Below are 16,818 nucleotides of genomic sequence, written 5' to 3' on the forward strand. Positions count from 1 at the left end.
TATAACTTTGTTTAAGTTTGATTTGAAATAAATGTGAAAACTTACATTGAAAAATATATATATACTTTAGCTCTTTTCCCAAAGGATTTGGATTTTCTTGAAGAAATTTAGCTCTTTCTAGCCCTTTTTTTCTTGATTCTAGCCCCAAAAGAAAATTTTTTTCTGGCAACACTGCTTAGTATATACACCAAACATTACTTATAGCGGTATCTTTTTAAATCTAAGGACTTGGGATAAAATATCTGCCTATCTACAATAGCTTGATCACTTGGCTGGTAGCCATGTGTTCAAGAAGAGACTTATAGACCAATCTTAAGTCCCTTATAAACGTACGTAGGAAATATCAGCCACCCGCTAAGGGTTTTGTTCTTTGTACGTTTCGTTGTTCCTCTACTGTATATAAACTATCGTTGCTATTAGCTGTGTATGTCGAAGCTATGAATCTAATCGCAACCGGGACTACAAGGCGTTCCAGTATAATCCATTGGCATTTATTTATACTAGGCTGCTGCAGTAAGTAAAACACGAGAGGAGAAATTGACCCATCGTTTTCATCAAAAGCTCAACACATTTTCAACAAGCATAAGTTTATTTTCTGCCATTGATAGGTCAATTGACTTCGAGCATTACATCCTGATTACATTCTTATATTTGGCAGGCGCCACCAATAAAATTATTCCACAAGCCATCACTTCAACTTTGTCTAGCTTACAGTTCGGCACCTTACTAGCAGAGTTTATCGATATTATATGAAGAAATGAAACCTGGCGACCGGTGTCAAATTGAAGTGTTTGGGAGACAGAAACCTACTCTGGAATGACAATATTATATATAGAGCGAAGAAAGCAGCAGCTCCATTATACGTCTGTAAAAAATCAATTTGCGTTTCTTTGATATTTCCCTACTCTAAACTATTATAATGAAAGGGAACTGCACCTAACGGAGTTAAGCATATGGATAACCCTGAAAAAAGCTTGCAGTTCTGCAGAAACGGTGAAACAGTGTCCACACCGATGGAAGCACTCACTATTATACTGCATCTAAAACCAGTTGACCTTGTTACGAATGAAGTAGCTGCGGTTGCAGCTTTCCAAGTTGTATAAACTGTGTAATGTATACTATTGGAGAACTAACCAACCATACGAAAAGAATACGCAACATAACTACTGTCTAAGGTTCCATCAAAATCTACACTAATGGCTATAAGTTTCAACGACATATGAGGAGCGGCTTTTCACCTGGCTGATGACAAGACATCTATTCCTGTCTCTCCGATTGTCATAATATTGTAACGGATTTATGGAAATCCTGGTTATTATGCACCTTCTTCTAACGTTCGAATCGCTAAACTGTTGAAAATAAATCACTCCAATATTCAGTATTGCAAACTGGTCTTTATTTAGATTACTTTGGGAGTACTACTTCACAATTATACTTCACAATCAATAGCGTGTTTAAATCAAAACTGATTAATCATTCCTCCGCTTGAGCTGCTTTTATACTCTCTGTTGCCTCGTCCGCATATTTCTACTAAGGTCTAGACGTTTCGCCTTCTAGAACTGTTGTATCTCTTGCTTGGTAATTGAGCTATATGCGTGTGTATGTGTGAGTGACAACTTCGGCTGAAGACTACATGTGTGTGAGTGAGTTATTTCTTCGTCGCCTTCACAAATGTGGCTTGCTTTAATGTTTTTGTTGTTATGCATTTATTTACTAACAGTTTAGTGATAGTAAAATGCGCCAGAATATATTTCAGGTGAAAATGATACCAATCAAAAATCCTCTACAGCAAGGGGAGCCCTTGTGTAGAAATGCGAAACAGGTAAGCATTTTTACAGATAACCAAGCCAATTTCAAGCTTTTGAACTCTAACGTTGGTACTGTACATAGATAGTTCCCCTTTTGTTGGGTAACTGGATCGAAAGCAATTGAAGAGAACATGAGTTGGTTTGAAGAATATTTTTTTCTATATTTTTCATATTTTGGTTTTAAAAACCGAATCAGAAAGAAACACACTAGAACAGAAACTCTTTTCGAACCCACAATCGAAAAGGGAGCATTATTTGGCAACGGCTTCATTCCACGGTAACAAATCAACGACAAGCGTGGGTGCGGACGTTAACTAAAAGTTACATACTTTTAGGCACAGCTGATAACATCCGTAAGATTTCTGGAGGTGAACTTAAATCTTCTGGTATTGCTGGGATTGAACAATTTCCGATATTAAAATATGAAAAATTCAAAATGTGATAACTGGCTGCTAAGCACCTATTAAGTGATCTCACCATTCGGATGGGCCGAAACACTGTTAGGAAAAGAAGAAGATGTGTGAAAGTAAAATATTTGTTAACAACTATTTGATATTGGAAATTTCACTTATAACAGGTGTAAGAAATGACGCAGCGATTGAGTTATACTTGTTATTCAAGAAAAGTTACTGAATAAATATGTATAGAATGTCAACTAAAAATGTAATATAGAAATTTGAGAATACAACTACAAAGATACGCAAAAAAGCTACTCATTGTAGGGAACTGTCAAAATTTCTGTAAAAAAAATATATAAGACATTCGCTAAAAGGCTAAGCTTTTAATACTATAAAACACCTTCTCAATACTTGGAAGGAAAAGATGTGTGAGACAGAGGGAGAGAGAGAGAGAGAAAAAGAGGGTACTAAGCCCAACACGGTATATTACATCGATACAAAATTTCCCAAAAGCTTTAACGGTTTGTGTACTGACACTTCAGTTCCTCTCTTTTACTCAATTTGTGGACAGCTGTTTATTTATTTTTTGTACTTAAACGCAATCTCTCGCTCAAATGAGATACCCCAACAATAGCTTTTACAATGTCTTCGGGTTCTTTTATAGATGCCCTGCTATAGTTGTGCATTAGTCCCTTTAGTGAAGAAGAGTTCAACACGCTAACCATACGCTCGTTTACATTTAACGGTCTATTCATAGTATAAACGTCTGTAGTGGTCTATTAAAATGGCCATCGACCGTCGTCGTAGTACTACCATGACCTGAAGATAATTTACATATACTTACAAGCATGTTTAGTATATAATCAGGTCGCGTTTGCGGGAATTTGCAAAAGTATATTTTATAAATATTACTAAAATGTAATCAATTGAAAATAAAACCTGTAAAAAAGTGGCAAGCAAATAGCAAAGTAATAGAAAAAAAATGTGTAGTTTGGTGTTCTATAAAAGGAAAATATTGAATATTCGACTAGTGCTGCTGCTGAATGCATAGGAAATGAAAAAAATTTATATGTATGTGTATAACTCATACACGTATGTACATGTATATGCGTGTGTAAAGTGAGGAGTAGGAAGCGAACAAAGTAATGTAAAATATTTGTGATGAAATGTGGATAAAGAAAGGTGCAAAGGGTGTGAGTGAAATCGTTCTGCACACACCAACCAGCAGCTCGAACATGTCACGATAATATCTGCTGCTTTTTGAAAAACTTATTGTATGAAGTTAAAAGAGTTGAATTATTCTATTTGAAGGACTAGAAAAAAATGTGCGCACATGCAATGCATAACAAACATACACACTTGCATGAAAGCAAATACAAATATATATGCTAGTGTGTCGCAATATATTTTAAATATATCGCATGTAGTATTTGGCATATTTTATATATAGTACGCAACAGGGTTGGGCAATATTTAAAAAAAAAAATTATTTGAAAAGGACAGAGATTATTCTATTTCTAAATTTTGGTTGATTGGTGAATTTTGCCTTAATATTGGAGCAAAAATCTTGAATGACAAATAAATATTTTTCCATTGGAGCTGAAAACAGTTGCGATTAGTTTTGATTGCAATCACAAGATATTACTCAAATTGCAATATTTCTGCTTTTCACAAATCTAAATTGATTGCAATCACATTTTGCTTACAATAATCTATTGAGAATACAGTATGCATTCAATTTATTTAATAATTTGGGAAACATTTAAACAACGTGACATCAGGACGGATAAAGCGACAGCTATTTCGATTATATCTTGTAAATCTCTTCAAAGCCTTTTCTCCAGGGAGTGGGATTTGAACCCGCACTCCTACGATGGTTGAATTGTTACAAACGTATTCAGCCACGTCTTGCCTTAGTTGTTGTAAACTTTATCTCAATTGCCTTCCTAGCTTATTTTATTATTTTTGAAAAGTACATACTTTGTATGTAATCATGTGTTAAAGATATGCTTGTTGGTGCGGCGGTTTCAAAGAAACTGGTATTATTTTTGGTTTTGTTCTATTTATAGAAATATAAAGAATTAACCAATGTAATAGACAACACTTCAACCAGCGTAGGAGTGCTTCAATAAATGTTTTCATACATTTAAAGCAATAAGGGCAACCCCCGCTTTCACACAAATGTATACATTTAATATTACTTGACTGAATATTCCGATTGCAATCAATGATATTATATTAGTTGTAGAAGCCCAAATGAAATAACCAAGTATTCAGTTAATGGACCACTTGATAAGTTACAATTTCAGCTGAAAGCACAAGCTGATTACTCAACAAAATAAAATTTTTGATTAGTCACTAACTAATCACAGTCGATTGAGTTAGTCATAAAAGTAACTAAAAAAACAAAATTTTAGCCGATTGTTTAAAAAAATGTCTTCAATCCCTACTTTTTGGGTGATTAGTGGGGCAAGAAATTTGAATGAGAAATAACTTTTATTTATTAGATTTGAAAAAATTTGCAATCACATTTGATTGCATTCACAAAATAAAATTTAAAAAAAGCAATATTTTTTAGTTGCTGTCAGAATTAGGTGTGTTTTTTTTTTTTTTTTTGACAAATAATAAAAAATTCAACGGATTTCGATCAAGAAGTGATTTTATCTTTAATGAAGGTTTCTCTACATTTATAATAGACTCGAAGAAGTCGAATAATTCAGTATTCAACTAAGCCATTATTTGCTTAATAAAATTTTTATCCGATTATTCAGTTAGTTCTCTTTTTAGATTCAAATTCGATTCGATTTCTTTTGTCGTTAATTTCTAAACGATTAAAGCCAGCAAATCTAATAGTTCATGGCAATAATAGACAAAATTTTAAATAATAAATCGTTCAGCCAAGAAACTTTTGTGATTGCATTCGGTTTTGTTTTTCATTTCGAATTCGAATTGATTACAAACCAGAGTGGACATTTTTGTATAACATATTTTTGGATAAATAAGGACAGATATTGGATAAGTACTCAAAACTTTTATTTATCTTAATTAAATGTAAGGCGCTATAGCCTCCGAAGATATTTATGCTGAACTTCTCTTCCAATTTGCGTCGTGCTCCTTTCCATTGTTTCTACAAATAGGGGGGACGGAACCTACATGCTTTGCCAGGGGCGTGAACCCAGGATCATCGGTGTGGTCAGCGGAGCACGATACGACCATACCTTGGGGGCTGCCATGATTAATCATGTCTTTAGTTACAAGCTAACGAGCTAAATGTCTATTTATTTAGTCGATAGATCTGTCGATAGGTTTTCGATTTATTGTAACACAAATCCATGGAATAAGATGATTTTTGATTACTCGGATATATGATTAAATTAATTAATCATAATATTCGGCTGCTGATTTTGAGACTTTATTTCAGACATTTGTATACAATGAGACAAATATTCATCAGTAGATTCCATTCACCTGAATAATGAATGACACAGGGCTGTCATGGAATCCAACTGTTGTCGGAATCGGATTTAAAAACGACAAAATAATTGCTTTGGTGTCATGAAATCCAATATTATCGGTTTAGTGTTCGAATTGGAATTAGTGTCGGTTTTAGGTGTCACAGAATCCGATAATATACATTTTGCTATCGGAAACAATCCAATCAGTTAAATGCTGTTGGATTTAATTTTTTCCTAGTAGTATTTATCTCGCAGTTGCTTATTTTCTAAAAATGTAAGTAAATAAAGGTTTATTTTATAAAAATAAATATAAATTTACATATATTTTTATTCTTAATAGAGGAAAGCATAAAAATTCAATGCAAAACAGTATTTTGACTGAATTTATGGAGAAACATCCAGATATTGCGAAGGGCTTCACGAAGCACATCATCTAAAATCGTTGACACCGTGCTTCTACCTACACTCATGCTAGAATCCTTGCTAACTGATCTTTGATAGGGTCCCTCAGCTAAAAATCGTAACGTAGCTGCTAGTTGCAGCACTGGCAGAACTTTCGAGCGAGTTAAGCGTCCTTCAATGGTGTCCAATACCATTCGGAAAGCCTATCTGTTTATGCGATAGTATGCAATGTAACTGCAAATACACTATAAATATTTAGAAACCCACATTAAGAAATATTTTTAAATACGCTGTCTCTGGCAACTCAAATGGATTGCTGCGATCTCTCCAAATTTTACTTTTGACCTTCTTGCAACTTTCTTCTTCCAATAATATAAATGCTACAACAGCTGATGCCATGTTGATGTCAATAAATTTGCTTATTTCTGATTAAAGGCACCAAACAACTATATTATAAAAATTTTCCAAAAAAATTAACATCAAAATTGCCGGTGCACCGCAAAACAGCTGATTCGAACATCGCTTTTATTTACATTCGAAAAGAGCAAAACCAATACGGTTTTATGACACCAATTTAAATCAATATTGGTTTGTAATTCCGACAAAACGCAAAACCGATTTGGATTCCATGACAGCCCTGACAATTTAATTCTATGCAAAATTATTTAAAAATGAACAATGATTTTGGTACTGTGATTACTCACAACTTTAATTTTTTATATCATTAATTTGTCATCCAATTGATAAATTTAAACTCCTAATTAATCAAGAGTACAACTAATAGATTTATCTGATTTTAAAGTTAATCCCTTACTTGAGTAAACTTATAATAATTGCTTGAACAAGTTTGGCATTATCCCTATATGTGGTTCACTATCACTAAATAAAGATTAATCGATTACTCAATATCCTTTTTATACTCACCATGCTTTGCACACAAATTATATTAACTTTGATTGGATAACGGTTGGTTGTACAGGTATAAAGGAATCGAGATAGATATAGACTTCCATATATCAAAATCATCAGGATCGAAAAAAAATTGATTGACCCATGTCCGTCCGTCCGTCCGTTAACACAATAACTTGAGTAAATATTGCGATAGCTTCACTAAATTTGGTACACGAGCTATCTGGACCCAGAATAGATTGGTATTGCAAATGAGCGAAATCGGATGATAACCACGCCCAATTTTTATATATATAACATTTTGGAAAACACATAAAACCTGATTATTTAGTAAATAATACCCTAGAATGTTGAAATTTTACATGTGTGCTGATATTGAGACTCTTGAAAAAAATTTGAAAAACATTTTTAAAATGGGCGTGGCACCGCCCACTTGTGATAAAATCAATTTTACAAATATTATTAATCATAAATCAAAAACCGTTAAACCTATCGTAACAAAATTCGGCAGAGAGGTTGCCTTTACTATAAGGAATGCTTTGAGGAAAAATTAACTAAATCGGTTAAGGAACACTCCAGATTTTCAAAAGAGTCGTGGAGGAATAAAATAAGCCATATCTTTGCAAAAAGAGCTTTATATCAATGGTATTACATTTCCCAAGTGGATTTATAACACTAAATAGGAAAAACTTTAAATTTAAAAAATGGGCATGGCACCGCCCCTTTTATGACTAAGCAATTTTCTATGTTTCGGGACCCATAACTCGAAGAAAAATTAACGGATCGTAATAAAATTGGGTACACAAATTTTCCTTATAGCAGAAAATATTTCTAGTAAAAATGGACGGGATCGGCTAAAGACCACGGTTAGATATAAAACAAGTTTAAGAGGGTCGTAGACTAGAATAGTAAGCTATAACTTAGCAAAAAATAGTTTTGAATCAATGATATTTCACTTATCAAGTTTTGTTGTAAGAGGAAATGGGGAGACATTTTTTTTTTTGAAACGGGCGGTCCCACGTGTTATGTGGAAAAGTAATTTATCTGAAACGAAATGTACAATTGAAGCTCACGCTGAGTATATAATGATCGCTTACACCCGAACTTAGACACCTTTACTTGTTAAACATATTTTTAATAGATTACATAATCGACTAATAATTTTTTTAGCTAACTAAGCGGCAAGTTAAGTTATCAATACATATTGTAATTATTTAATTTTTTGGAAAATTGATTGATAGTATTGTGAGAATATGGGTGACACTAAGTGATACTCACATCCCTAGTCTGATGCTAAGTAAATGAAGTCACAACAACAATAAAGCAGACGGTCACTTGTATCTACATAAACGAATAAATCATTATGTCTACACATATGTACGTACACGCAGCAGATAAGAGATGCACAAACACATGCAGATATCTGAGATCAGGGTTGGGTTTTTCGATACAATTGTACTTTTTTGATACAATTTGACTCAAGAAAGTACTGAAGTACTACGCTGCCATTTTTGGTACAATTTTGCCTACAGCTAATATTCTAATTTAAGTAATGTATTTTGACGCTATGGCAACCTTCTTTCGAACAAACGACAACGTTCCTTACGCCTGTGTACTTGCACTAAGAGTTCGATTAGCACTGTCTCTCTTTATCATATACGATTTTTCAAGCAATAATTAGTTTGAAATAATAGGGGGACTCATGATAGCATATAAACTTATAAGGTGTAAAATTATATTCATTTACACACGCGGTTATATGAACGCACCTAGTAATACTCTTGATAAACTTGATTGTTTTTCAGCTGTATTATTTCCAAAAAAATTTTTTTGATTGTTATACAAATTAAAAAATACCAAGATTAAGTGTAAAATCAAAACTAAAACGCCTTTACTTGCTGATGTTGGAGATTTTTGATGAAAATGCCGTCTGTAATGTCTGCAAGGTTGCATTCCTTTGAGTTTACCGCGTTTACACAATGAAATGTGCGCGTAAATTTATACAAATCGTGTAAATGATTTTTCATACAAAATTTGACAGCTCCTGCGTAAACTAGATAAATTTATACGTTTACACACTTTATAAGGCATTTATACGGTTACATGAGTCCCCCTAATATGTACCTACATACATATGTATGAAACCCAACTGTTTTCACTGAAATAAAAAGAATATTTGGATAACACTACTATTTCTAAATAGATAGATAGTATATATTGCGGCTCTGAAGTAGATCTATTCATTTATACAAGTTTATTGGAAAAACAAGATATTAAAAATTTTAAGCTAAACGTCAAACTATTTTACAAGGAGTTTTGTAAAAACCTACAGACGAAAATTGACTTTGATAATGAAATTTTTAGTGGGGTCACAAAGCTTGCTCCTGAAACTGTTTTATCAGGAGAAGTAACTAGCATTGTTCCACTGGTTGCTAAATTATTTCCTACATGTAGAATTGATAAAATCGAGGAAATTAATTCGGAATATCGAGCCCTGTCAGAACATGAAGAATTGCGTGCACTTACAAAACATTCCATTTCTGAGTTTTGGGCAAAGGTGCGATTATTGAAAAATGAACTGAACGAGCCGTTTTTTGCAAATATATACAGAATTGCACAGGGGGTTTTATCAATTTCACATTCTTCAGCGAATGTTGAAAGAATATTTTCGATACAGAATATAATTAAAACCAGGTGTAGAAATCGTTTACTTGTTGAATCAGTTTCTTCTTTGATAAAAACAAATGATTTTATTAAGACAAGGGGGCAATGTTGTTATAATATGCCAATTGATAAGGGAGTTAGTTGCGAACAAAGTTTAATCGTTGACGAGGATGAAAAGTCTTTTGATTAACAAACATACATACATATATGCATATATTTAAAATATACCTATGTAATAATAGTATGTTTTATGTATGAGAAAAGAATATTTATGTTTTCCAAAAAGTCTTATTGAACTAAAAAAAATGTTTCCTTCTAAATAAAAAGAAAAATTAATTGCAAATGAATACATACATTAACCGTTCTGTTCATAGATGGCTACCCGGGTATCTTTTGCATATTCAAAAATCATTTTTACATAATCTACAAATAGAAACGAGTTCAAATTTTGTGGCATCCTATGGAAATAAGAGGATTTGCAGTAAATTCCTTACAGTATCTACATTTTCTCAATTAATTGATTAATCTAAATATTTGACTAATCATTATTTCAACTTATTGACGAAGTTCCTTTTTGATTAAACACCCATCTGAGTAAAGTTGTTAAGCGGAGTGTAATCTAGTTTAACAATTTTGGTATTTGCAGTCCGCTTTCACTGAGTAATGAGTTGGGAATTACGATTAATTGATCAACCAAAGTCTTTTTAAATAATATTTTTAAATATTCAGTAAGTCGATTATTTCAAAAAGAGTCGTCAATACTTAAATGAATCAATATGCAAACAATTTTGTATTTAGTTTATTGATTAGTATGACAAAGTGATTAATAATTGATTATATGCGACGGCATGAACCCGAACTTAGTTTCAGAATTGCTTGATACTATAATAATATAATATTAAAATTAATGCGCAGGTAATTCCATGTATGTTTTTTATTAAATGAAAATTTATTTCCATTAAAAATCTTTGGTATCATGAATAATATTTTTGATTTTGCAATTGACGGATTATGCAATCATTTTGATTAATACAATCTATGGTTAATCAAATAATCGACTAATTTATATTTTTGATTAACAAAGAAAGAAGTTTTAGTGTACAAGTCATTCTGCGTCTAATCGAAAAACAAGTCAATTGAGTTATCAAATTTTAAATTAATCTTATAATCGAATTAAATGATGAGTTAGTTTTTTTTATATAGTTGGCATCCTATTTTGGGTACGTGTTTTTCACAAATTAAAATTTTAGTTTTAGATCAAATTTTACTTGTTAAAGCTAAATTCTTTTATTTAAACTTTGACTAATCAACTTATCGATTAATTGTGCAGTTGTGTATTAAGACCAAAGCTGTAAGCATAAATTCTACGCCGCCCAAATTCCATAAAAACACCTTTGCTACTAAATTATGAATTTTCCGTGTAGTGCCCATCCCTGATACGCAACGTAAATTTCTGTATATGTAAATTTAGTTATGTGCACGCACATACACATGAACAACCCTCATATACAAACACACTAGTTTCTCTAGTATAAAATATTTACAAAGTCAAAGCAATGAAAAAGCAGCAAATAAAAATGACATTGAAGGAAGGCAAAAGATACAATAAAATTAAAGAGAATTGAAATAAAGAAGGAAGTATTAAAATTGTATAACACGGAACGGAATCTAAAATTACAAGCGAATATCGTTCAAACGACTTCAGTGACTAAAAAAATCACAAAACTAAAAATTTATTTCAAAAAATACAATACAAACATATTTACATTAGTTAAGTGCACTTGCCCGTAATAAAGGAATGGGCACTATGTACCGTTATACTATGTGAATGTCACTCGTTCAACATGGCATTATTTATTACATGTGTATGTATTTGTTTTGCTTCTTAAGTGGAGCGTGCTAAAATTTATATGTGCGTATGTGTGTGCTAAAATACAGTAGAAAATGTAAAACGACAAATGTGAGCCATACAAACCATACAAATTGCTTTTGCACGCTATTTTGCCACTAAATCCATAATTGCTGGAGCTCCCCGGTCAATATCCAACTTTATTTAGTGAAGTGCAATGCAGCATTTGGGGAATTAAAATTATTTATTTTTTTGTGTATTAAGTTTCTTAAAAACCTTTTAAAAAGCTCAAAAGAAAGTGATCAATTTGAAGTCCGTCCATTTTCTATAGAATAAGCTGCATTCTCCCAAAATTTGACTGTGATTACTGCGTTTTGTTGCACCGAGGGTCGTTCCTTTAGTGAGTCAGTGCCTGGCCACAATTATGTGTCCTCCAAGCAATTGAACACATTTCGACCGAGCTATTTTTGCCTCGTCCGCGGAAAGTCTGGGCAGCACAAAGTCACAGCATTACTTCACCTTTTTCTTCTCTATACACCTACCACAGTTGGCGATATCCAGGATATAAAGGCTCATAGGGCATCCTATTAGGCGTGACCTATTAATACCCCAATTCCTATATAAATTTGTACTATAGTAAATCCTAACATATACGCTAACTACTTGGAGAGAATAACCGAAGAGAAAGACCTCGCAACTTCCCAAAGGCTATTGTTAGCGCAGCGCTTGCTTAGCTCACTTAAGTCCGAGCTGTACAGAAGCAGAAAGCAGGTGCACAGCGGGGTCATAAAGGCCTCTAGTGACAGCAACGTTCAATTCGCAAGTGCCCGCTCTGCTAAAAATGAGCATGACAGTTGCCCCGGATGTCATTATGCTCTTTAATCTACGTAATTTTTAACATTCGATGATATTGTGAGTGACTACGGACAATCACTAGCGTCCCCGGACCTCCCAGTGGCAAAACTTAGAGCTTGGATTGCCGCTAAACTTCTCTGTTAAATATGAAACTCCGTAATCTAACCCAGCTTGCGTTCATCCTCTCAATTTACGATTTATCTTCGTGAAAATTTAGGTCGATCCTCTATTCCAATATGCGTCATTAGTTTTACGTACAAATTGGTGGCACGGATCTTATATGTTTCATGCCAACTTTCTAATTGGAATGTTGTTTTGTCAAGGCATTGAACCCAGGACCTTCGGTATGGTAGGTGGACCACGCTACCTTCACACCACGGTAGCCGCTTGTGGATTATGAGTTATAAATTTAGCAACAGGAGGGAAAACAAGCCGAGATTAGTCGGCCCTGTTAGTTATGAAATCTTAAGTCGGTCAGAAAGTCGGAGTGTCCTTGATTGGACAAGATAGTCCCGAAATGAACCAGAAATAATCCCCAAATAATCTCGATGTACTATAATTTTTTTCGTGGTAGTCCCAAATTGATTCTTAAACTAATGCCGAAATAGTTTTAATTACTCCCGAAATTGTGCAGAAAGCAATTTCGAAATAGTCCCGAAATAATCTTAGAAATAATCTCCAAATGATCCCCACAGTATTTTTGTTATAATTCTGAAATATTCCCAATGGGATTCGGAAAACGATCAACAAAAAGTTCTGAAATCATGCCAAAATTGCTCCCAAAATAGCCACAAATTATGCTAAAAGTAATCCCGAAATAGTAACGAAATCATTCCGACTACAATCGCCAAATCATCTCGAGATAACCAAGAAATAGTTTCGAGTTGACTCCGAAACCAGTCCCCTTGTTATTTGATCTCAGTCTTATATTGCTTTTATTTTCGGCTTCTTCTAATTTTTTTATAATTCAGTTTTAATCCCGATCTCTGTTCAGGTTTTAGCTCAGTTTTGATCCGCTCTCTGTACTAGCTTTGCTTATATTTCGGTTTGCGTTTCTTCCCAGCTTTTTGTGCTTATTTTCAATCCACTTTCGGTTGCGATCTCTGTCTTAGATTTAAGCTCAATTTCAGTTCCGATCTCTGGCGTAGTCTTAAATTTGGTTTCTTTTTCGATAGTTAGTTTCGACATTTGCTTTAGTTTGGATTAAACTTCCATCTAGAATCTGTTTAGTTTTAGTTAGTTTAGTTTTGACCGATACAGATACGGAATTCGCATTCGGTTTGATATGGTTCCAGACTCGGCTATAAGTTTTGTATTCCTTCTGCGATTGTTTTCTTGGTCTTACTTTCGATTTTTTTCTCTTTTTTAGGGTTTGAACGCAGTTCCGATCCCGATCTCTGCACAAGAATTGAAATTTAGTTTCGGGTTTGATCTCGGTCCAAATATTGAATTGAGTTTCGGTTTCGGTGTCTGGCAAAGTTTTGAATACAGTGTCGCTCCCAACCATTGTCCTAGTCCAAATTCAGTTTAGATCCTTAACCTCTGAAACAATTCATTTTCATCTTTATCTTAGTGTAAGTTCGCTTTCGGTTGCTGTTCTTATTTCAGCCTCGAATTAACTTAAGTCTGTAGTTTAGTTTAAACTGAATATCGGACTTGGTTTCTGTCTTATTTTTGATTTGTGCTCCGGCACTTCGGTCCCGATCTAAGCCCTTGTCTTATTTTTGCGTCTTGTTTCTTTTTAGTTTTGGTATCTATTTTGTGAGTGAGGCTCCAGATTCGGTTTTTAATGCAATTAAGGACTTACAATCACTAACTCGCCATATTTCTAAGTTCTGCCTCAACAGAAGCTAAAATCTCTCTTCTATTGCATCAGTTTCGAATTAAATGATTTAATTATTTGGTTGTTTAAAATTAATTAATTTCCCGCAGGGGCCAAAATACCCTCAACCTTATTGTGCTTAGCACAAACTCACACGCGCAAAAATACAAACACACTGTTACATATTTATGCTTAACAGTTAACTGCAGCAATTGACAGGCAGTAATTAACATTCAACTGCATTCAATATAAAAGTAAAAGAATGGAAAATTGCATAAAACAGAATAATTAAAACGACAAAAAAAATTTTGTAAAAGCAAAAATAAACAAACAAAAGGGTTTTTTCAATCATATAAACGAAGAAATCATGTCGGACGACATCAATCAATGCCCACTACTGCTACAATTGGACACCGAACCATTGCTACTTACACCTGCGGTGATATTTGTGGTGTTGGTTATATTTGTGGCCGCTGTTGCCATTACGGCTGCCTAAAATAACAGCAGCTAATTAAAGCAACAACAACAGCGAAGTAAGCGTATGTCAACTTATAAAACGAGACGCTAACGACGACGCTGGGCGACGGCGAATAACAGCGTAACTGTTAAAACGATACGAATTTACATGTAAGTGTGTGTGTGTGTATGCAAGTTTATGGTTCGGCAGTCGTGATTTCCGTTTCGTAACAGAAGCCACAGAGGCACAAAAAACAAAAAAATGCAGTATCAGTGACAGTGCTTGACTCGAAGTTGCTTGTGGTGCCATGCTATGCGGTGCAATGCAGTGTAATTCGTAGTGATTAACAATTGAGTGTCTGTATTTATTACGCCAATAGAAATTTGTTTCTTTATGTAGAACCATTTGAGAATTAATTGAAATGAATTAGCAAGTGAACAGCTAAAAACTGCTGGCTTGAATTTGAAGAAGAAGGAAAAAAACAATTCCTAAAAAACAACCCCAGTGCTGAGCGGACGGAGATCGGGGTCAGTGGTGTGCCATATTTGGCAAGCGGTGAGCTGGTGAGTCAGCATTGCAAAAAAAAACAAAATTAAAAAATGAAGAAGCGGATTACATAAAAGGCAAAATACAGAAAATAAGTGAGTGCAGCAAATAAAATGTTTGCAGAAATTTGAAAAAAGAAAAAAAAAAAGTTAATAAAAGTAATAAGTGAAGATGTGCAGCAAGCGCAGAAAAATTGTGTTTTTCTCTATAGAAGCGCTGAATAATTACAAAAAACAATTTTTTTATAAAAATTTCATATGTGTTTGTGGTAAACAGCAGAACAAATTAAGCATTGAGTGACACGAAACTCCTCCCACCAATTATCGACTAATACAAGTTGGCATGAAAAGAAATAAACTAAAAACAAATACAACAACAAAGTCATAAAACTACACACAACAAATACAAAAAGTCATTAGTTTCTACAAGGCGAACAGATAATAAAAAGAAAAAATTTTGTATTTATTATGAATATTGAATTAGCTGGTGCCAGTATAGGTTACACGGTGCATATCGATGGCAGGCACTAAACCTCATACTCATCATAAAGTTTCCAGTCGAACGTAAAGAAAATGCATGAAAAATAGAAGAAAATTTATTGAAATAGTAGCGTGTAGTAAAAGGTGTGGAAAGCTTTATATAAGTATGTGCATACATACATACATACATGCATTCGCGCTATTTTTGAGGTAGTGCATGTTATTTGTGCCAAGAAATTATAGGAAAATACGTGAAGTATTGTTGTTGTATGTTTGTGCTTAACTAAAAGAAAATGGAAGATGATGGCATTAGAAGCTTATAAATATTTGATAATTTACGCTGTAGGAACAGGTTTAGGGTACGGACAGAGTAAGCGCTGATGCCTAGCGGAGCCGAACCGAACTTATTGACTCTTATTTTCATGCGAGAAGAAAATTTGTATACAACACAGTGAGTGCGCTGAAATTCTGTTTATTCCATGTGTTTTGCTTTTATGTCATTTAGTTAGAAATAATAGCTATTGAATCTGAATTTTAGGGGTTTTTTAGACAAAATTAATATGCATCTATTAACATATTGAATATTTATATATATAGATATTTATTGATCTCTGTATCTCTTAGTTATAATGTCATTCATATTATGAAATTAAATATAAAAATATTTATTTTAATAAAAGGTAAATCTATTAATAACAAAATTTAAATTTTTTTTTTAAATTTCGATTTTTTTTTTGCAAAATGATACTGAAAATGATTAGTAATTCTTAAACTTTGGATTTTGTAAAACAAATTAAATTTTGTGAAAAATTGAAAATTTTCAAATTATTTGTTTTTTATATTATACAATTTAATAGCGAAAATTTTTATGATGAAGTTATTTATAAAATTTGTTAATTATAAATTTTATTTTATTTTTATTAATTATTAAATTTAATTTTTTATATACAATATTTTGTTATTTATTAATTTTAAATATTAATTTTTTAAAATTTAAAATTAAATTATTTTATTTTATTAAATATAGAAATTTTAGATTATTAAAATTATTGATTAATTTTTATCTTATAATTTATTATAAAATTAATTTTTATTAAAATTTAAGAATTACTAATCGTTTTCATACTTATATTTATTTCATTAAGTATTTATTGATAAATTAATTAGGGGTTAA

The 16,818-nt window shown here is 32.8% G+C and overlaps 1 protein-coding gene across 35 annotated transcripts in view; it reads left to right on the forward strand.

Moving 5' to 3' along the window:
- The first annotated feature begins 2,906 nt into the window (after window positions 1-2,906).
- Window positions 2,907-16,818, forward strand: part of tipE (temperature-induced paralytic E) — an 80,703-nt gene continuing 66,791 nt past the window's right edge. For 5 of the 35 annotated variants that reach the window (XR_010953732.1, XM_067789519.1, XM_067789525.1 and 2 more), the window contains exons 1-3: window positions 2,907-3,098; window positions 11,167-11,548; window positions 14,362-15,788. The gene's annotated coding sequence lies outside the window, so the exon portion shown is untranslated. Of the gene's footprint in view, window positions 3,278-3,462; window positions 3,481-11,166; window positions 11,549-14,361; window positions 15,789-16,818 lie in introns of those variants that run through there. The other 30 variants (XM_067789523.1, XM_067789524.1, XM_067789530.1 and 27 more) reach the window with 16 other exon arrangements.

The sequence above is a fragment of the Eurosta solidaginis genome, chromosome 5 (assembly GCF_040869045.1).
Source record: "Eurosta solidaginis isolate ZX-2024a chromosome 5, ASM4086904v1, whole genome shotgun sequence".
NCBI lineage: Eukaryota > Metazoa > Arthropoda > Insecta > Diptera > Tephritidae > Eurosta > Eurosta solidaginis.